This window comes from Notamacropus eugenii, chromosome 1 (assembly GCF_028372415.1).
Source record: "Notamacropus eugenii isolate mMacEug1 chromosome 1, mMacEug1.pri_v2, whole genome shotgun sequence".
NCBI lineage: Eukaryota > Metazoa > Chordata > Mammalia > Diprotodontia > Macropodidae > Notamacropus > Notamacropus eugenii.
In genome coordinates, this window is record NC_092872.1 from 14,978,333 (window position 1) to 15,002,024 (window position 23,692).

General features: G+C 39.8%; 1 long non-coding RNA gene across 1 annotated transcript in view; it reads left to right on the forward strand.

The window, feature by feature from the left end:
- The window catches only part of LOC140534129 (uncharacterized), a 99,409-nt gene that overhangs the window by 41,568 nt on the left and 34,149 nt on the right, over positions 1–23,692 (forward strand). The window contains exon 4 of the long non-coding RNA XR_011977174.1: positions 6,620–6,713. This is a non-coding gene — a long non-coding RNA (uncharacterized lncRNA). The remainder of the gene's footprint in view (positions 1–6,619; positions 6,714–23,692) is intronic.

A 23,692-nucleotide genomic window follows, 5' to 3' on the forward strand; every position in this document is an offset into this window, starting at 1 on the left:
TTTTTATACATGATAATCTAAGTATTAGCAGTCAGATGACAAGCCCAAGCACTGTTTTGCTTTAGTTGTTTAGGATATGATCTGCCTATGCATTCAGATTGAGAACAGTAAGATATTACATACTTGCATCGTGCTAATATTTTCTACTGACCATTTGCTCTAATCATAGAAATTTGATATAAAAAGAATAAGTCCAGACGTGATTATAACAGCAGGTTTAGGTCTAAGCCATAGAATGACGCAATACATACAGCAGGATAAAGCACTTCTAGCTGTTTGATTTCAGGCAAGAGTCATAGTTGACAACCAATTATGCAGCAACAATTCCACTACACAGTCCGACTCAGGTTTAATCAGATGGCAAACCTTACTGCTCAAAAGGAAAATATTACTGTTCAAATGGGGAGACTTAGTCAAGAGGATTCATGTCAAGGTCATCCTCTCGGATTTTTCTCAGATACAGAACCATTTCTCTCAATGGCGGATTACTGACTTAATGATCCATCCGACAGCTATATCTGAATTCACAATTCAGAATGATATCAGATTAAAGTCCCAAGAGCTTTGAACTCAAATACCAAGTTTCACCAATCACAGCTTATGGCTAGATATAGTTATTATCACTCGAATGGTATTGCAATAAACAAGAGAAGTTTGCTGGGACTTGCACTCATAAAAAAATTTCACTTAACATCCTTGAACTTATTTTTCTTTTCTTCTCTTCTTCTTCTTGAGTTTAAATCCCTCCTGGTATAAAGATCAGTCATTAGAAATCATTTCTACATTATGGAGAAAATTGTAAATTCTCAGTAACCCAATTCACCCAAACAAACTTTTTTTTGAAAGGTTGATGACCTTGCCCAAATGGTTTCAAGGAACCCTGGCAAGTTTATAGATAAAAGAGTTTCTACAAGATCCTTTCTTTGTACCTTTTTCTACCCAGAATTGCCAAAAAATTTTCCATTATTCTCCATAATTTTCTGGTCTTTAGCAAGTCTAATCACTCAGCAATGGATATGTCTGGTAGGATTTTCCCTGAACTGCTGGAGCTCGTCTATCTGGGACTTCTCAGAAAGGCCCAGGCTTGCTTCTCCTGCTTCTTCAGATATGTTTCTCTTATTATAGGGAGGAAGAAAGACAGTTCTTAAAATTCAGATTGAACATAATCTATTACAAAAATGGGTAGAAGTTTAGTATTGTTAACAGAAAAATTCCCTATTTCAAGACACACACCAATTTTAAAAGCTATTTTAAAACTCGTCAGTGCTTAACTATAGTTTGTAAGATTCTGTTAGTGTCTAATTAGAGGTTTCAATCAAACTCGGTGACTTTCATCAAGTGGCACAAGGCAATCACCTTTTGTCCAGGAATTGCTTCTGGCTTTTAGCCACCCCTCCACACATGGGTGATCAGCTTGGGGATTCCTGCCCCCCACCAAGTCCCCCATTGTCTCCTGGGCCCAAGGCAAGCATCTAGCATGCAAGTCACTCTTCTCTCTAAGAACGGGAGATGGCCCCTAGATAAGATCTTTTCCCCTAAGCCCATTTCTTTGGAATCCTGCTAACTACCCCAATTATAAGGACACAAGATTGGAAGGGGGCAGACAATCCTGAGGACTATGCCAATTATAAGGACACGATCTATTCCATCCTGATTATGTCAATTGTAGGTATTCTGACAGAACACTGAAATATCAAAGAAAGGGCTGTCCATGTGAGCATGGAGGTAAATCCTTCCTTCCTTCCTTCCTTCCGGTTTATTAGGTTAATTAAGTTGTTTAAGGGAGTCATGAGACTTACTTTCCTGGGCAGCATCAGACTGAATGGAATAATGAATTTATTTATCAACCCAGGCCACATCAGATATTATACAGAAGCAGAGCAAGGAAGGCATAATGCCAGGGACGGTCCAGGGTCATGTTCAAGTTCTCCCATGGGATAGTTGGAGCTTTTTTTGCTGTTTACATTTACTCAAGTTAGTCTCTGTGGAGCCATAGACCACACTCCCACCTTCTGACTCCTGCCGTACAGCACATCCCAGGATAGGTTGGTTACCTTCCCCACCTGAACTTCCCACTCGCTCTTACCATCAATCTCCTCCTCCCTGACTCTGATGTTCCAGTCTTCATTGGAGGCTGACGGGAGAGACATTTCTGGTTATGGGGCTTTTTAGCACTCCTCAGATCACACGCCATGCTGCCAGCTGCCCACTCCCCATATGTAGAAGGCCAGCCCTGCTTTTGTGGTTGTACTGACATTACCCGGATCTAACTTTAACTGTGCTATTTTCAGTAGTCATTAACTCGAGTGAAAACCATGTTCACTGTAAAAGAAAATTAACTAAATCAGTAAAACTATGTTTCACCTCTGGGAAAACAACTGGAAAGGATAGCTCAAGTTAAGGCTTCTAAAAGATACAAATTACTATTCCATTGTACTCAGGATATTAGAGTCATGAAGTGATTTGCCCAGGTTACCTAGAAAGTAAGCATCTGAGCTAGGATTAAATCTTAGCTTTAAACCCGGGGGTTCTTGATCACTTTTGTGTCATGGGCCCTTTTGGCGAAGCCTATAGACCCTTTCTCAGATGAGTGTTTTTAAATGCATAAAATAAATAATCATGGTACTAACTATTCATATAGCACTTAAAGGTTTGCAAAGTGCTTTGCAGATATCTCACTTAATCCTCAGAGCAACTCTGGAAGGTAGGTGCTATTATTATCTCCATTTTATAGGTAAAGAAACTGAGGTAGATGGAGGTTAAATGATTTATCTGCCAAGGGTTGTGCGTTAGTATCAGAATCTGGGTTTGAGCTCAGGTCTTCTTGATTCCAGATCTGGCTCTGTGCCACTTACTTGCCTCTTAATATAAATAAAACCTAGCAATACAAAGGAAGCCAATTACATCAAAATACAGTTATGAAAACAATTTCACAGACCCCTGATTTAAATCTCAATATTCTGATTCTGTTGCATCACGTTAACTTGTACTTGATAATTCTTTGTCAAGTAACTCTTCTTTTTTTGTTTTTTTGTCACTTTCAGTTTTATCCGTTTGTTTTATTTTTATATGATATTGACAGAGTACTCCCATTTCTTGTAACAAAAGAAAACAGTTAAGTGAAACTAATAATGTAGTGACTTCATTGGAAAGTCTTTCATATCTCAAGGACAACCCCCACTTCTTAATTTTTTTAAATGATCAGAAATCTATTTTGTGATAAATAGATCTTCCCATTATCTACCCTATTGAAAAGAATCACCCTCTCAAAATTTCTGGTGATAAATGTGCATAGTGAAGAAAATAAAATTCTTTCAACAGCACTACACACACACACACACACACACACACACACACACACACACACACACAACATGTCTCATTCTATACCCTAAATCCATCATCTGGGGAGGTGCAGTGGACAAATGGTAGGCCTGGAGTCAGGAAGGCCTGAGTTCAAATTCAGCTTTTGAAGCTTGCTAGCTGTGTGATCCTGGGCAAGTCACTTAGCCCTTTTTGTCTCAGTTTCCTAATCTGTAAAAGGGAGGCAATAATAACGTCTGCTTCACAAGGCCATTGTGAGAATCCAATGAGATATTTGCAAAGTACTTAGCTCAAAGCCTGGGCCATAGTAGGTATCATATACATATTAGCTATTATTATTGTTGTTATGGTGTGCTGGACCTGTAGTTAGAAAGACCAGAGCTCTAATCTGACCTCAGACACTTACTAGTAGTGTGATCTTGGGTCAGTCACTTAACCTCTGTCTACCTTAGTTTCCTCAGTGGTAAAATTCAGATAATTATAGCACCTGTTTTTGCAAGTTGTGGTAAAGATTAAGTGAGATAATATTTGTAAAGTGCTTAGAATAGTGCCTGGCATATAGTAGATACCTAATAAATTATGAATGCTTATTGCTTTAAGCCTCTTCCTGCCTCACCCCTCCCCCTCCCGCCCATAATGGAAACCGTGATTCATGTTGTCATTCGTTTCATGAAGGGTCATGGTACTAATTGAAGTTCTTATATTCCAAAATTGTTCATTTGTATAATATTAATATTATTGTATAAGTTGCTCTTCTGATATTACTTATTTTATTTTGTATCAGTTCATATTAGTCTTTCTGTGTCTTTTTGAAATCATTTTTCTCATTTCTCACAAAGTACTCTATCACATTTATATGCCACAACTTATTCAGCTATTTTCCAATTGAGAAATAGTTTCAGGATATGGACAGTTCTCAAGGGAGGAGACCCAAGTTATTTATAGCTATGTGGAAAAATGTTCAAAATCACTACTGATTAGAGAAACACAAATTAAAAGTAATTCTGAGATTCCATCTCCTATGCATAAGTGATAAAGATGACCAAAAGGAAAATGGTAACTATTTGAGGGGCCTTATCTTTGGAAGGACACTGAGCAACTAGTAAGTGTCTAAAGCACGTTGACTTGGATGGTATAGAACAGGAGACTCCAGCATACAATGGATTGAAGGAATGAGGGATGCTCCACCTGGAGAAAAGAAAATTTGGGTGGATATGACAGCTTTCTTCACGTTTCAAGTGCAATGAAAGAGGGAGTAGACTCCTTTTGTTTCATTTGTTGTTCAGTTATTTCAGTCATGTCCAACTTTTTGTGATCGCTTTTGGGGTTTTCTTGGCAAAGATGCTGGAGTGGTTTGCCATCTCCTTTTGTAGGTCATTTTACAGATGAGGAAATGTAGGCAAACAAGTTTAAGGGACTTGCCCAGGGTCACACAGCTAGTCAGTGTCCAGGGGCCAGATTTGAACTCAGGTTTTCCTAACTCCAGGTGAGCACTCTATCCTAGCTGCCCCATTTTGTTTGGTTACAATGAACAAAACTAGGGGTATTGGGTGGTAGTTGTAGGGAGGCTGAATTAAGCTCCATCTAAGGAAAAATTTCATAGCAATTAGAGCTAACTGAACATAGAACATATGGCTACTTTGGGAGGTGATAATAGCTAATAATAATAACTAATGTTTATATAATGCCTATTATGTGCTAGGCACTGTGCTAAGCAATTTACAACTATTATTGCATTTTATCCTCATGACGACCCTGGGAGATAGGTACTTATCATCACCTCCATTTTACAGATGAGGAAACCAAGGCAACAGAGGTTAAGTGATTCACCTAGGGTCACACAGGTAGTAAGGATCTGAGTCCATATTTGAACTCTAGTCTTCCTGACTCCAGACTCCAGACTCACTGTACCACCAGTGAGTGAATTTCCTATCCATGGAAGTCTTAAAGCTGTTCCTGGATGAGAGTTTGTCAGGGATGATGTGAAGGAGATGTCTCTTTATGTGTGGGCTGGACATGACCCCTTCCAAGTCTAAGACACAGTGATTCTGTGAATTGCTGGGGATGTGCAAATAAGAGAGCAGCAAGAGTGGAGATCGTCCTTTCTTCTCACTTGAACTAATCTATGTGGAAACAGAAGAATGCCGTGCAGAAAGCTATTTCTCCCAATGCAAAGATGTGGGAAGATAGAATCGGGAGTGAACCTGATGGCTCATTGAGAATACTAAAATGGCAGCTTGATACCTACTCTTTACGTGCTTTGTCATGGACCATCTCCATACCTTGCTGCAGGGTAGTTCATCCCTACCACCTTGCCAACTCCCCTTTCTTGCATTGTCTTTGCCCACTTATAGTGTAAGTTCTTGAGAGGCAGAGACTATCTGTCTTGCTTATCTTTTCATTCTCATAGTGACTGGCACTTAGAATGTACAGGTAAATAATTTATCTATCTATCTATCTATCTATCTATCTATCTATCTATCTATCTATCTCTGTCTATCTATCTGTCTATCCATCTATCAAATCATCTGTCTCTCACATATTTTTTATCTTTCTGTCTGTCCATCTATCCATCTATCTGTCTATTCATCTATCATCTGTCCATCTGTCTGTCTGTCTCTTTCTCTATTTGTCTGTCTATCTGTCTGTGTATCTCTAAGGTAAGTTGCAAGCAGGTCATCAAGGGCCTTTTAATTTTAAATGTATATTACAAGTTGAAGAGCCAGCATAGGTTGTAAATCAGGCTGAAATGGCTGTCCTGAGAATCTTGTATGGTATAAAATACCATAGGGGAAAAGAATTAAAAGTTACCTCTTTCAAGTAGAATTAAGCAGAGTTTGATTAAGCAGTGTTTCATGATCTTTAGAATATGTAGAGTACAGTGGAAAGGTCCCTGATCTGGAATTGGAGGACCTGAGTTCAAGTGAAACCCTAGTTATTTACACCCCTTGTATTCTTAGGTGAATAAATCAATTACCTTCTAGATGACCTCTAGAAGTGCCTTCCAGCTCGAAATCTATTATCTTGTGACCTCTCACCTGATGATAGTGACCTAAATGTACTCCTAATCCCTAGGAATTAATATATACCCTCTGACGGATTTTTTGGTTTTTACCAACTTAGGCATATAAAAGGATAAACACTCCACAATGAAAAAAAATCTCTCTCTAACACCAACTCATATTTGCAAAGTAATTTATAGTTTTCTAAACACTTTTATATGCTTTTCTTATTTGAGGTCTCTAACACCCTTATGATGTAGGTGGAAGAGTTATAATTATCCCTTTTATTACAGATGAAGAATCTGAAGGATAAAGAGGCTAAATGAGTCACCAAAAGTCACACAAAGGATTAAGGGCAGAGCCAGGACAAGAAAATCTAAGAAGGAGGTAATTAAAGTATGATTAAATCCATATTGGCAGAGATAGTCTTAAGAATCATAGGGGAAAAGATTCAATTTTTTCTTAGACTGTGGAACCTGGAGAAATGTACAAGTTTAAGATGACAGGTCACTATCAGAGTCTTTTCCCCGCCATTACTGCTAACAATTGCAACTTGAAATGGAAATTCTCTATAAGAGCTGTCGGGAATTACAGAGAATGGGCAACTAGAGATCTCACTTCCAATACGTATGGAGGACAATGAGATTTTGTTGTTGAGAATGTCTCTATACATATCTTGCCTCAGGTGGAAATTCAGCTACTATCCAGGAGCCAGAAATCATTAATGATTGGCATATGGGAGCTTTGACCTGCTCTATTTCTGACCAGATTGGTCCACTCTTTCTTAGACAACTTGGTGGCCCCCTGCACCTATATTGGTGTTGGTTTTAGGGTGGACACCTAATTGGCCCACTGTGGCTCAGTACTCGAGTTCAAGCAATCCATCAGCCTTTATGCCAATAGGGATTACAGGTGCATACTACCATCCTCAGCATGGTGTAATTGCTGTGGTGACATCCTCAGAGGTTGTGATGTTTATTTTTTTGCCATCACCAAGTGATTGCTCTCCATGATCCAAGCACAGGCTTGTTTCCCTCCTTGAAGAGAACTTAAAAGAGCTCAAGGAGTACCTCTTAATTCTGCAGATTATCAGGGAGAATGAAGTGGTCCTTGAAAAATAAGGACAATTTCAATGTAAAATCCAAGAAGAGGATTTGAGAAAGGAGGAAGGAATCTTGACCTGTGTCAGTTGGTTGGTGGGTGGAAGAGTATGACACAGACAAACAAAGGAAGAAAGGGAAGAAAGTCCACAAAGCTGGAGCAACATGAAAAATCTGAGACACTCAGTGAAGAAGGGGGAACCAGACCCTTGGAGGAGGAAAAAGGGGCTGGTGATCTAAAGAATGATCATGTAGAAACAAAGGTACCCACAGATTCTCTAGTAATAATTTGGAAAAGAAGAGGCCAGTAATGGTGAGGGGTGACTCTTTGCTGGGGAGGCTATTTTTTTGACCTGATATTAACAATAGAAATAGCTGTTGTCTTTCTGTGGCATAAAAACAGTATATGACAGAACATTCCTCATAAAATCATAGATATAGAGCCAGAAGGGATCTTAGACATCATGTCACCCAACCCCTATTTTTGAGGTGAGGTTAAATACCTTGTCCAAGATCACACAGATAGTAAGGGTCAGAGTCAGGATTTTAACTCAGGACCTTGACCTCCAAGTTCAGTATTCTTCTCACTGTACTGTACATCAAAGCTAATGATTCAATTTAATAAACATTTATTAAGTACCTACTATGTGTCAGGCTTTTGATACTGTCAGTCATGAAGACTTGTGGATAATTATGTCAAAATTTGATTGGAGAGAAGTTCATCAATATCACATCAGTTTCTTGATGGCATGCTTGCCTGGGTTCTGGATAATGAACAATACTCTGGGGCTTTCCCAGTCACCAGTGGAGTGAAACAGGGCTGTGTGCTTGCTCCCATGCTTTTTAGCATGATGTTTTCAGCCATGTTGTCAAATGCTTTCAATAAGGATGAACACAGCATCAAGATCAGCTATTGCACTGATGATAAATTCTTCAACTTGCAAAGGTTACAAGTTAAGACCAAAGTGGAGGGAGTATTGGTGCATGATTTTCTGTTTGCAGATGGTTGTGCACTCAAGGCAGCCTCTGAAGTTGAGATGCAACAAAGTATGGGTCAGTTCTCTATAACCTGTGCTAATTTTGGCCTAACAATTAACACTAAGAAAATATAGGTCCTTCCTATATATTGAATTGCTTGTTTTCTCAATGAGAGTGGTGGAGAGGGAGGGAGAGAATATAGAACTCAAAACTTTAATAATGAATGTTAAAAATTGTTTTTAGCAATGCAACTGGAAATTAAGCTATACAAGCAGTGGAGTGTAGAAATCTATTTTGCCCTACAGGAAAATAGAGGGGATGGAAGATGAGTGGGTAATAGAGAGGACAGACTGGAGGAAGGGGTGGATGGGGTGCATGCTGTCCTGTTATGGAGGTGGGGAGAGATGGGGAAAAATTTTTTATTCAAATTCTTATGGAAGTGAATGTTAAGAACTAAAAATACATAAATTATATATTTAAAAAAAGAAGAAAAAGAAAATACTGGTCCTTTATCAGCCACCACAACACCATCCGTATATTAAACCATTGGTTAAACAAACGGAGAAGTTTTGAATGCTGTGGATAAGTTCACTTACCTTGGTAGTATACTTTCCAGGGATGTACACATTAATAATGAGGTTGAAGCAAGCATTGCCAGAGTTAGCTCAGTGTTTGGGAGGCTCCAAAGGAAAGTATGGGAGAGAAGAAGTATTAGACTGACTACCAAGTTGAAGGTCTAAAGGGCCTTTGTGCTGACTTCATTTTTGTATGCCTGTCTACCTGGGCAGTGTACCAGCACTATAACAAGAAACTGAATTGTTTCCAGTTGAATTATCCTAGGAAAATTCTGAAGATCACCTGGCAGGATAAGGTACTAGACACTGAAGTCTTACTCCAACTAAACTGGCAGACATTCAAACTCTGCTTGAGAGAGCACAACTCTGATGGACTGGCCACATTGTATGCTTGCCAAAAAGACTGTTTTATGGAAAACTCACATAGGGCAAGCATTCACATGGTGGTAAGAAGAAGCAATTCAAGGACACACTCAAGGTTCCTCTTAAGATCTTTGGAATTAATTGTGTGACATGGAAGACACTGGTACAGGACTGCTCAGAATGGCATGCCCACATCAGAGAAGGGGTTGTGCTCTGTGAGTAAAGTAGAATTGAAACAGCTCAAAGGAAATGCAGGATGTGCAAATTTAGAGACTCCATCCCAAATGTTCAAATGGACTATTTGTGCCTGACCTGTGGTAGAGCACTCAATTCGATCTGGTCAGCCACACTTGGACACACTGAAGCTTGACTCTCCATAGTGATGTCATTTCGGTCCTCTTCAAGAACAAAAGACAACAAGTAGCTAACTATGTGTCAGGCACTTGCTACTTCTGTGTAGTTTTAGAAGGAACCTAAAAAGCATCCTAAGGATGATAGGTAAGAAATTGAGGACCTTAGGAACACAGATGGAATTTTTATCATAGTTAAAATCAAGAAGAACTTAGGGAAGAATAAGACTGATTTGGTATATAAACAGCAAGTTAAGAAGATGATGCTTGAGAATAAGCTTAATATTTCTGGACTATGGTTTAAAGTAGAAAAATTATGGGAAGTTGGCTAAGGATAGTGTATGTGCCTAATGAGGGCTGGTAATGATATATTTGCCTGGAGTCTTACAAATCTAACAAATGGCTTCAAAATGAAAAGGAAACTGAAAGGAAGAAATTGTGTCTGTCTGTCTGTCTGTCTATCTGTCTACCTATCTACATATCTATCGATATGTATATCAGCCAGGTACACTGAGAAAAGCTACAGCATAGGAAGAAAAGTAGTGTTAGAATTAGGTGCAAGGTAATTCTTTAGGGACGAAAATCACAGAAAGGAGACAGAAATCAATTCCATGGGCCTTAGAAGCTTGTGCATTTATCAAGGTGAATAAGAAGTCCTAATGTGAGGAAGCAAATTTGATCCCATAGGTATCACTGGGTTTTAGTGGAATGATACACATTTGGAAGGTGGTTCTGGAAAAATATGCAGTATGGTATTTAAAAAGAATAGAAGAGCTCAAAGCAGGGAAGACTAGACTAATATATTAAAAAAAGACATATTCATATGAAGAGATCCTGGAAACAAAATGGGCAAATGGTAGAGAATATTTGGGTGAAGAATAATCGAGGGTAATAAAAGTGTTATTATTGTGGGAGTGTACTACAGCCAGCTAAGTCAAAAGGTGGAAATATATGAGATGTAAAGTAAACAAGTTAAAAATCTTCAATGAAATAGTAGTGAAGTGAAAATGCAAATGATAGGAAACTCAAGGGAAATGATGATTCTATCTGAGACTTTGTGATCAAGAAGGGGAAGAAAATCAGGCATATTTTAACATGCAACCTAGAGTTGGAAAGTATAAATTCCAAAAAATTCTGCTAAGCAATAGGTGGGATCTTACGATCTAAAATTCTACAAGGAAGGTGAGCCAAATAGATAGCAATCACTTAAGAATGGAATTTGGAAAATACAAAGAGAAACAATTGTGATGAGGAGAAGTTTATGTCATCTACAGAGAGTGATGTGAATGCACAGGGGACTCATCAACTAACTAAGATTTGTAAAAGACAAAGACAGACCATGGAAGCAAAGGCAGACAAATCAGGATGAATATAAACACATGACGTGACACTTTAAGAATAATATACAGAATGGGATACATGTTTTTGGACATAGTCAACATGGGAGTTCACTTTGCTTGACAATGCATATGTATATATACATATACACATATATATGCAATATATATTGTATGCTTGTGTACATACATATACATATATATTTACAAAGTTTTCTTTTTCTTTTCTTTTTTCAGTAGGAAACCAAATGAGAAATATATGCTTATTAAAATTTCATTAAAAAGAAAAATACTTAAAATGTCAGAATTGATAAATATATAATAAGTTGAAGCTAGCAATGCCAAAGACAACTAAAATGTTTTGCTTATTTTGCTTTGTCACTGTTGTGTTTTTTCATTAAATTGGGAGAAAGAAGAGGGCCAAAGAAAGTATGGATGGGTTGAGGGTAATGGGTAAACAAGAGAAGGCTGAACTACTTCTCTGACATTATTTCAGTTTTCTTTATAAGGGGAAATTCTTTGAAGCTGAAAAGAAAGTCCAAAAGTGACTAGAATGGAGGGGAAAGGCAGTAATAGAAGAACTAGCTGCCCTTGATGAGTTCAAGTTACCAGGAAATAACCTGGCAAATATGACGACTGAACTGTGGTCCATGATCCTTGAAAGATGATGCTGAACAAGAGAGATGATGGAGGACTGGAGAAGACCAAATATCTCATTTTTCAAGAAAAAGAAGAGATCAGAGTCTGTAAACTCTGTGACTTTGATTTGATTCTTGTGATATATTTTTGTAGAATAGTTTTTCAAAAGGATAATTATTGGAAAGGAAGTGATGACCAAAGATACAATGTGTCATCATTGAAAATAGGTTATGCTTGTGTAACTTCGTTTCCCTTTTTGGCAGGGTTATTAGACTGGAATATCAGGGGAATGCTGTTAATACAGTTTATCTATATCTTAGCAAAAATAGTAAAAAAGTCTTCACATGTTATCCTTGTGGGAAAGACAGAAAAATGTGGGCTAAACAATAATGTAGTTATATAGATTTCTAATTGTAAGACCTAGTTGAAAACCTGTAGAGTCATCATTAATGAATTTACGTCAACTTGGAGGAAGTCTCCAGTAGAGTACACCAGGAATCTGTCCTTGTCCCTCCACCATTAGATAAAGGTATAGATGGCATGACTGTGAAATTTTCAGATGATAGTAGTTAATGTATTGGATGGCAGTCTCATTACAAAAAGATCTCTTCAATATAGAACACCAGGATAGATCTAATAAGAAAAAATCAATTTTACGAGTACAAGATAAGTTTAATAAGGTTCAATAGCAGCTTGACTGAAAAATATCTGGATTTTAGGAGACAAGGGAGACTGCACAATCAATATGAGTCAGCAGTGAGATAGGTCAGACCCAACTGATAGTATAACTATAGAGGAATAGCAGTTGGAACAAGAGAGGTGGAAGTCCTACTTTATTCTGACCCGGTCACACCACATCTTGAATATTCTGTTTACTTTTTGTGCCTAATTGGAACATTAATTAGTTGAAAAATATCTAACGAAAGATGAACAAATGGAGGATGGTCTCAACATCATTACATATGAGAATTAGTTGAAAGAATTATTCTAGAGAGGGGAAATATTTGGGGAACGTGGTGGCTGTCTTTATATATCTGAAGGGCCATCATGAGGAAGAGGGGAAAGACATATTCCATTTGGCCCCAGAGGGCAGGATGAGAAAGAAAAGGTGAAAATTGTCTTCCATTGTTTTTCATTCTTTTGGTTTTGTTTTGTGATTCCTTGGTTTCTCATAAAGTCATTAGCCTCCATCTGTTCCATTCTAATTCTGAAAGAACTATTTTCTTCAGAGAGCTTTTGAACCTTCTTTTGCATTTGGCTAATTCTGCTTTTGAAAGCATTCTTCTCCTCATTGACTTTTTGAACCTCTTTTGCCAATTGAGTTAGCCTATTTTTCAAGGTGTTATTTTCTTTCTTTTTTTTTCTTTTCTTTTTTTTCTTTTTCTTTTTTCTTTTTATTTAGCTTTTAACATTCATTTTCACAAAATTTTGGGTTACAAATTTTTCCCCTTTTCTCCCCTCCCCCCCCAAACGCCAAGCATTCTAATTGCCCCTATGACCAATCTGCTCTCTCTTCTATCATCCCTCTCTGCCCTTGTCTCTGTCTTCTCTTTTGTCCTGTAGGGCCAGATAGCTTTCTATACCCCTTTACCTGTATTTCTTATTTCCTAGTGGTAAGAACATTACAGTTGATCCTAACACTTTGAGTTCCAACTTCTTTAGCTCCCTCCCTCTCCACCCCTTCCCTTTGGAAGGCAATCAATTCAATATAGGCCAAATCTGTGTAGTTTTGCAAATGACTTCCATAATAGTTGTGTTGTATAGGACTAACTATATTTCCCTCCATCCTATCCTGTCCCCCATTACTTCTATTCTCTTTTGATCCTATCCCTCCCCATGAGTGTTGACCTCAAATTGCACTCTCCTCCCCATGCCCTCCCTTCTATCATCCCCCCCCACTCTGCTTATCCCCTTATCCTCCACTTTCCTGTATTGTAAGATAGGTTTTCATACCAAGATGAGTAGGCATTTTATTCTTTCCTTTAGTGGAATGTGATGAGAGTAGACTTCATGTTTTTCTCTCACCTCCCCTCTTTATCCCTCCACTAATGAGTCTTTTGCTTGCCTCTTTTATGAGAGATAATTTGCCCCATTCAATTCTCCCTTTCTCCTCCCAATATCTTTCTCTCTCACTGCTTGATTTCATTTTTTTTTAAGATATGATCCCATCCTCTTCAATTCACTCTGTGCACTCTGTCTCTATGTGTGTGTGCGTGTGTGCATGTGTGTGTGTGTAATCCCACCCAGTACCCAGATACTGAAATGTTTCAAGAGTTACAAATATTGTCTTTCCATGTAGGAATGTAAACAGTTCAACTTTAGTAAGTCCCTTATGACTTCTCTTTGCTGTTCACCTTTTCATGGTTCTCTTCATTCTTGTGTTTGGAAGTCAAATTTTCTTTTCAGCTCTGGTCTTTTCATCAAGAATGCTAGAAAATCCTCTATTTCATTGAAAGACCAATTTTTCCCCTGAAGTATTATACTCAGTTTTGCTGGGTAGGTGATTCTTGGTTTTAGTCCTAGTTCCTTTGACTTCTGGAATATCCTATTCCATGCCCTTCGATCCCTTAATGTAGAAGCTGCTAGATCTTGTGTTATCCTGATTGTATTTCCACAATACTTGAATTGTTTCTTTCTAGCTGCTTGCAATATTTTCTCTTTCACCTGGGAGTTCTGGAATTTGGCCACAATGTTCCTAGGAGTTTCTCTTTTTGGATCTCTTTCAGGCGGTGTTCTGTGGATTCCTTGAATATTTATTTTGCCCTCTGGTTCTAGAATCTCAGGGCAGTTTTCCTTGATAATTTCATGAAAGATGATGTCTAGGCTCTTTTTCTGATCATGGCTTTCAGGTAGGCCCATAATTTTTAAATTGTCTCTCCTGGCTCTATTTTCCAGGTCAGTTGTTTTTCCAATGAGATATTTCACATTATCTTCCATTTTTTCATTCTTTTGGTTTTGTTTTGTGATTTCTTGGTTTCTCATAAAGTCATTAGCCTCCATCTGTTCCATTCTAATTTTGAAAGAACTATTTTCTTCAGTGAGCTTTTGAATCTCCTTTTCCATTTGGCTAATTCTGCTTTTGAAAGCATTCTTCTCCTCATTGGCTTTTTGAACCTCTTTTGCCAATTGAGTTAGGCTAGTTTTCAAGGTGTTAATTTCTTCAACATTTTTTTGGGTCTCCTTTAGCAGGGAGCTGATTTGCTGTTCATGCTTTGACTTCATGTCTCTCATTTCTCTTCCCAGCTTTTCCTCCACCTCTCTAACTTGATTTTCAAAATTCTTTTTGAGCTCTTCCATGGACTGAGCCCATTGAGTGGGCTGAGACACAGAAGCCTTGATTTCTGTGTCTTTGCCTGATGGTAAGCATTGTTCTTCCTCATCAGAAAGGAAGGGAGGAAATGCCTGTTCACCAAGAAAGTAACCTTCTATAGTCTTATTTCTTTTCCCTTTTCTGGGCATTTTCCCAGCCAGTGACTTGACCTCTGAATATTCTCCTCACACCCACCTCACCTCCTGATCCTCCCAGCCAGTGTTTGGGGTCTGAGATTCAAATGCTGCTTCCAGCCTCAGGGCTTTGGATGGGGGCAGGGCTGCTATTCAGTGTGAGATTAAATTCAGATGCTCAGGTGAGGGCAGGGCTGCCTCTCAGGCTCAGTTCCCTCAGGGAGTTTATGCACAGACCTTCAACAATGGATCCAGGCTCCTGCCTGCTTGGGGAGCCCTGGTCTGCCGCTGCCCCTCAGCTTCTGTCTCCCGAGGGGGCCCGAGCCATGGGGGCACCCCACTCCCCCCTCGACCCGCCAAAGGGACTCTCTCACAGACTCCCGTCACCTGTGGGTGGAGGTACTTGTGCGGCCGCTAGAGATCCCGTCCCTGAAGCCCGCTCGGATCTTTTCCTCTCTGTGCTGCGGCCGGGCTGTACTCAGCTCCCAGTCCCGGCGCCCAGTCCGCAGCACGAAGGACCTTTTACGAGAGGTTTGCAGGTCTCTCCGGAACAGAAATCTCCCTCGCTCCAATGTTCTGTGGCCTCTGGGTGCAGAATTCGCCGTGAGTTACTTCTTTGTAGTTGTTCTATGGGTTGTGGGTTCGGAGCTATGTGTATGTGCGTCTTTCTACTACGCCATCTTGGCTCCGCCCCCAAGGTGTTATTTTCTTCAGCATTTTTTTGGGTCTCCTTTTGCAAGCTGTTGACCTGCTTTTCATGCTTTTCTTTCATCTCTCTCATTTCTCTTCCCAGTTTTTCCTCCACATCTCTAACTTGATTTTCAAAATCCTTTTTGAGCTCTTCCATGGCCTGAGCCCATTGAATATTTATTTTGTCTGTTTGGGATATAAAAGCCTTGACGTTTATGTCTTTCCCAGATGGTAAGCATTGTTCTTCCTCATCTGAAAGGAAGGGAGGAGATATCTGTTCACCAAGAAAGTAACCTTCTGTGGTCTTATTTTTTTCCCTTTTCTGGGCATTTTCCCAGCCAGTGACTTGACTTCTGAGCTTCCTCTTCATCCCCACCTCACCTCCAGATCCTCCCAGCCAGCCCTTGGGGTCTGAGATTCAAATGCTGCTTCCCAGCCTCAAGGCTTTGGGCGGGGGCAGGGCTGCTATTCAGTGTGAGATTACGTTCAGGTGCTCAGGGGGGGCAGGGCCATCTCACAGGCTCAGTTCCCTGAGGGGGTTTATGTGGAGACCTTCAACAATGGATCCGAGCTCCTGCCTGCTTTGGGAGCCCCTGTCTACTGCTGCCTCCACTGCTGCCTCCTGAGAGGGCCTGAGTTATGGGGACACCCCACTCCCCTCTCGGCCACCAAAAAAAACTCTCTCACTGACCTTTGGTGCCTGTAGGTGGAGGGACCTGCCTGGCTGCTGGAGATTCTGTCCCTGAAGCCTGCTTGGATCTGCTCCCCTCGGTGATGCACAGCCAACGCAGGGCTGGGCTCCTCTCTGGTCCGGTGCACAACGGACCTTTCGGGTCAGTTTTTCAGGTCTCTCTGGAACAGTAATCTCCTCCACTCTGTTGTTCTGTGGCTTCTGCTGCTCCAGAATTTGTTGGGAGTTCTTCTTTACAGGTAATTTATGGGCTGTGGGTTTGGAGCTAGCATATGCGTATCTTTCTACTCCGCTGTCTTGGCTCCTCCCCCGAAAAGGTGAAAATTGTAGAGAGACAGGGCTCGGCTCAAGTTAAGAAAAATTTCCTAACACTTATACCTATCCAAAATATTCCTTCTGACTAGAGGTTTTCAAATGAAGGTTTAATAATCACTTGTTGCGTACATCGTAGAGAGCATTTTTGGTCAGGCACAAGTTGGACAAGATGGCCTCTGAGGTGCCTCTCAACACTGAGATTCAGTGATTTTGTCATATTCAATCAATCTGTAAACGTTTAATAAGCTCCTACTATGCACCAGCCACTGTAATAAGCACAAAAGAAGCAAAACCTATTTCTTGCCATCAAAAAGCTTATATTGTTGAAAAATTGTCATTTTGCCCTCATGCTTGACCCCCATGGAATCCAAGATGGGATGACCCCGAAAGTTTTCTCCAGCTCTAGCATTCTAGGAATCCATGAACACCCCAATAATTAATAACAGTCAGGATAATAGCATTCATTCCTTTGATGCCTTCATGATACAACCAATGTAATTGTTTTATATACATTGCATTGTGGTTCTCTATTGCTAAAATAAAGGTCAGTGAACATGCTACAAGTTTTAGTGGCATTGTAAGAATGTGTAATGCCTTCGGGAAGACTGTACCATCACTTGTTTTTAGGTCTTCTTTCCTTCCTTCCTTCTTTCTTTCCTTCCCTCCTTCCTTCCTTCCTTTTTTCCTTCCTTCCTTCCTTCCTTCCTTCCTTCCTTCCTTCCTTCCTTCCTTCCTTCCTTCCTTCCTTCCTTCCTTCCTTCCTTCCTTCCTTCTTTCCTTCCTTCTTTCCTTCCTTCCTCCTCCTCTTCTATTTTTCTTCTCCTTCTCTTTTTTTCTCCTCTTCTTCCTCCTCCTTTCCTCCATCTTTCCTTCCCTCTTTCTTTTCCTTTTCCTCCTCCTTTTCTTTCTTCTCCCCTTCCTCCACCTTCCTCTTAAATTATATTATGTGATTTCCAATGAATTGGGCTTTAAGAGATCCAACTGCATGAATCCAACTATCTAGATCCCAGGAACTACCTCAGTACAGTCTCTAGTGATATTAATTGCAGAAGTCTCTATGTGATTATGTCCCTTCTCGTTGCTGAGAATTGTGAAAGACCATGACAAATTGTTTTTCATTCACCACTTTGACACAACCTGCTATTGTTCATAAATTCCAGTGTTTTTAAGTACCTTTCAGTGGTACGCTCAGTAGTATATAGTGTATAAATGAAGAATGAGTTTTTCGCACAAGAGAAATATTTGTGCTCTCTTACCTATTAATGCTTGTTGAATCTGTAATATTTTCTGTGGATCATTTTAAATTATTTAATATTGAATATTATATACATGTAAATGTCAAGTTATACAGTGTTACGCCTTGCAACTGTGTTCTAAGTTGCCATGTGGATTTAAATAATTTTAATATTTATTGTGTTCAAGAATATAGCTCAACCTAAGTATATTAAAACATAGCTGGTAGTGCCCACCTTTGAAGTGCATATTATTATGCTTGTGGTCCCCCAACAAGAACATATCTCTTATGGGGAGGGGATGGGTCTCAACTTCCATCATCCGATAGGCTGGACTCAAGACACAAGTCATCCTGTGTGACTATTTTTCCCCCCACTCAGACACAAGGCAAGTTTCATGGTTCAAGGGAAGTCACTGCATCCATTCACATTAGGGTGGGAAAACTTCTTAATTTGGAGCCAGAGGATGTGGTCTGCAACTTACTACCAGTGTAATCTTGGGAAAGTTATGTAATCACTATAGGCTATACTTCTCTAACCTGTAAAATTAGGACACTTGACTGTATTCTCCCCAAGGTACCTTGGTTGGGAACTACAGATCTATGTTCCCATTCTTTGGAACAAAGCAACTGTTTATTCCTCAGAAGGCCCTACTTTAAATCCTATGAACTGAGATGATGAATGAATAGGTACATCTGTCAATGATCTTTGAAAGGTCTTGAAGAACATGGGTAGTGCTACAGGTCTGAAAGGTGACTGTGGTCCTGATTTTCAAAAAAGAGAAGAGGGTAGAGTCGGTAAACTATAGTCAAGTGAGCTTGGCTTTGCCCCTAGGCAAAGTCTTAAAGCATGTTAATTAAGTGTTGATTTATGAGCATTTAGAAAAGGAAATGACCAAGCATGAGTTAAATACCTACCACCTACTAGGCACTGTGTGAAATGTTAGGGAGACAAATACAAATCTAGAACTTTCCCCATTCTACTGTGAGTTGATATAGTACCTTCCCTTTGACTGTGGAACTTGTCTTCTGTCTGAGTAGGGGGAAAATTTGGTTTCCCTTAGCTTTAAACCATCAAATCCTTTTGACAGTATGGAAAGAATGCTAGAATGAGAACCAGGAGAACTTTATTCTAGTATAGCCTCACCTGTGACCTTGCAGCATTACTTTGGGAATTCTCAAGTCCTATGATTCTATAGATGAAGAAACTGTGGTTTCCTTTTCTTCTTGCCACACAAAGGCTCAAGAGGCTTTTGTAATGTGAATAGTCATTCCACTAATTTATACTCTTTTTGGTGGAGTATATGGGGTATGTAGGGAGGACTAGTACTTCTGATGAGGGCTTGCTAATTTTCAGGGCTGCTCATCCACCTTTGGTCTCTACTTCTAATCCAACTTTCATCTGCAGCCCCAAGAAGCTGTAGCATGTGAGGCAGCTACAAACTGGTAATCTGTCTCATCAGATGGGCTAAACCAGGTTGAGGGTAGCCAATGGGGTTCAAACCCACTGGTGAATTAGGATAATGTCTACACCAAGCAAATGAAGATTTCCTGGTGGAATGGGTGACGGAGAGCAATGAACTATGAAGGAGGCAGAAATAGGTACTATAGAGCACTTAGAACTGCCAGACACTGAAGATGGCAAGGTCATCCACTACATCCTGGGTCATAACCAATCCTCTTGACTTTTGTCTTGCCACAGAACTCTAATGACTCTTAGAGAGATAGTGAATCTGAAGACCTTGAGCAATTTTGCCTCATTTAAATCCAATTCATGTGCAAGTCAAGATATCACCCATGTGATTTCACTATTTCATTATTTTACTATGTTATAATTTTTCTATTTTACTTACCTTGGAGTCCTTTGGTGATGGGTGAGTGATGAATCAACAGGTACAAATTTAGTGGGAGCTGTAGTCACAAACTTGCACAGAAGTGGCCCAGAGAAGAGGGTTGTCTTCTCACTGGACTGAAGCAGCAGTGGGATTTAGCAACCCCCTATGCATCTGAGGAGCTTTTAAAAAAAGGACCATATTACTCACCTCTTGGTATGAGGAGGGTACTAGAAAAGGTGTCCTAAAAATTGTTTGCTTTATCTAACCCTGGTCTGTTTACTGAAGCACGCAAGGATCCCACCTTAAGGATGAAACACAAAAATTGTATAAAAACTTTTGCAAAGATGATTTTGCTAACTGTTGGTTCATAGAATGTGAAGAGGTTCATGGAAAAGACCAGTAGACATGAAGGATCAACAGCTCTTGTTGTGAGACAACTCAGCAAGTATCACATCCAAATAACACCCCTGAGTGAAACAAGACTGGCAAATGAAGGCTAGCTTACTGAAATCACAGCTAAATACATGTTTTTCTTGAGTGTCCACTGTGATGAGAAGTGCCATGAAACTAGTGTAGATTTTGCAATTAAAACTAATCTAATCAGAAAGCTTATATTCCTTCCAAAAGGAATGAAAGACCATCTCATGACAATGTGATTGCCACTTGCAGGAAAAGACCATGCCATCATCATCATGGTATATGCTCCCACCAAGTCAAACCCTGATGAAGTCAAAGAAAAACTTTATGAAGACTTGGAGACTCTCATCATCAATGTGCCAAAAGAGGACAATCTTGTAATTCTGAATGCTTTAATGCCGCAGTGGGTACAGACTACCAGGCATAGCCTGAAGTCCTTGGGAGGAATGGAGTTGGAAACAACAATAGCAATAGTTACTTACTACTAAAGATTTGTGTGTCTCATTACCTTCTCATCACCAACACTGTCTTCTATTTACCTAAATGCAACAAAACATGATGGATGCATCCCCACAGCAAGTACTGGCATTTAATAGACTATACCTTTGTAAGAAGAACAAAAAGATAGGATGTAACAGTAATGGAGGCAATGTGTGGCACAGAGTGCTGAACTGATCACAGACTTATGCAAACTAAGCTAAACATTCTCATTCAACAAAAGTATTGCCCCCAAGGAAAGATGACTACCAGGAGACTCAACACAACAGATTAGATTGCTTCTCCATATGTGAAAAATTTATTGATCACCTGGAGGGAAAGCTGAACCACAGTTAGCGACAGTGGAGCAAAAAAGGAGTAGGTAGCTTTCAGAGATTTCGTATACAGCACCACACTTGCTCTTCTGGGCCAGGACACTTGAAAATATCATGACTGGTATGATGAAAGTGATGGGGAAATTCAGACGCTCTTAAATGAAAAACAAGCTCTCCACGGAGTTTACCAATAGGACAATTCATTCATCTCTAAGAAGGAAGTGTTTAATTCCATCAAAAGTGAAGGCAAGCTAAGCTTAAGAGAGATGAGGGACTCTTGGTTCAGTAAGAAGGCAGATGAAATTCAGTTTTCTACCACAATAACAACTTAAAGCGCTTTTATGATATCCTGGAGGCTATTTATAGGTCAAAGACTTCTGGTGCATCTCAACTACCCAGCACTGATAAAACCACACTGATTAGTGAGAAGGACATGATCCTGGACAGATAGACCAAACACTTTGATACTGTTCCCAGTAGACTATCATCAACCAAAGCTGAAGCCATTGACCATATACCTCAGGTTGAAGTTAAACCCTCTCTAGTTGAACTTCCAACTGCATTGAATGTGTTGAATTGCCATTAGGCTCCTCTCATGTAGCAAAGCACCTGTTGCTGATTCTATCTGAACATAGATCTACAAGGCAGGGGTTCTTCTGCTTGCGTAGAAGTTTACTGAAATCTTCTGGTTATATGGCAAGAAGAGGTTATCCCCCAGGAACTCAAGGTTGCCTCCATTGTCTATCTCTATAAAGGAAAAGGAAACATTGTCTTGTGACAATCATGAGTGTTTGTGGTGGGGTCTCTCTCATTCATTGCCATCAAGATTCTTGTCAGAGTCCATAGTAATTGGCTGATCCTTCACTTGGAAGATGGTCATCTGTCGAGAGCCAGTGTGACTTCAGAAAGGGCCAAGGAACAATTGATATGGCATTTGCTGTCCAACACCTCTAGAAGAAATAAATGCCAGGAGCAGAACAGAGGTCTGTACAGAATGTCTGTCAATCTGACCAAGGCCTTTGATACTGTCAGTCATGAGGGCTTGTGGAAGATCATGGCAAAATTTAGTTGTCTGAAGAAGTTCATCAGAACTGTACATTAATTTCAAGATGACAATGCTCTCACGCTTTCCCAGTCACCAATGGAGAGAAGCAGGGCTATGCTCCCATGCTTTTACATGATTTCTGTGATGCTGTTAGAAACCTTCAAAAAGAGTGATAACAGCACCAAGATGAGCTACACTGACAGTAAATTATTTAATTTAAAAAGGCTACAAGCCAAGACTAAAGTGGAGGGAGAGTTGGTGCATGATTTTTTTGTATTCAGAAGATTGTGCACTCAGGGTAGCCTCTTAGACTGAGATGCAACAGAGTATGGATGATTCTTTGTTTCTTGTGCTAATTTTGGCCTGACAATTAACATCAAGAAAACAGAAATGCTCTCCCAGCCAGTATTGCACCATCCATATGTGGAACCAATGTTACAACAAATTTTGAATGCTGTGAATATGAATGCTGGTGGTATACTTTCCAGGGATGTTCACATAGATGATAAGGTTGATGCATTCATTGCCAGAGCTAGTTCAGTGTTTGGAAGGCTCTGAAAGAGAGAGTGGAAGATAAGAGGTATTAGGCTGCCTACCAAACTGAGGATCTATGGAGCAATTGTGCTGAGCTCATTATTGTATGCCTGTGAAAACTGAACAGTATACCAGTTAATGCCAGGAAATTAAATCACTCACGTTTGAATTGTCTTACGAAGAATCTGAAGATTACATGGTAAGACAAGGTACTGAACTGACAAGCATTCAGACTATTTCAGAAAACACAATTCTGATAGGCTGGCCACATTGTCCAAGTGTCAAATGTATGTCTACCTAAACAACTCACACCAGGCAAATGCTCACACAGATGTCAGAAGAAGTGATACAGGACCACTCTCAAGGTCTCTCTGAAGAAATTTAGACATGGGAGATGCTGGCACAAGATCAACCAGCATGGCATGCCTGCATTAAAGATGGTGCTTTGCTCTCTGGGTAAAGCAGAATCACAGTAGCTCAAAAGAAACAGGAGATGTGCATATTTAAAGACATCTCCATCTCAAATGTTCATATGGACTATTTGTGACCAACCTTCTGAGCTCATATTGATCTCCTCAGTCACAGTCGGACACACTGTACTTTGATCCCAACATTGTGATGTCATTTTGGCCTCTTTGAGCATGAAGGATGAACGACAGCAGTGCTTTCTGGGTAAGTTCTCATTTTTGTGTATCGCATTTTCTTGAAATGCATTCTCGCTAGAAGTATAAATTTTCTGTGCATCCAAACATTCATTTTTGTTTTTCTTTTGCCCAGAGTTGATATAAATATGGCTCTTTGGTGTTCCAGTGACATCATTTCCTTAGTGACCTCAGGAGCCCAAACACTTTTGCCCCAGTACCATTTCTATGCGCCAAACTTGTAAAAATCATAGTTGGCACCTGTTGGGCCCCAATCAGCAGGGGGAGTTTTGAAATATTGTCTTTTGGCAGGTGCTACCCCTTTAAAATCTTTTTGTTTTATTCAGAAAGGAAAAGATAACAATATTC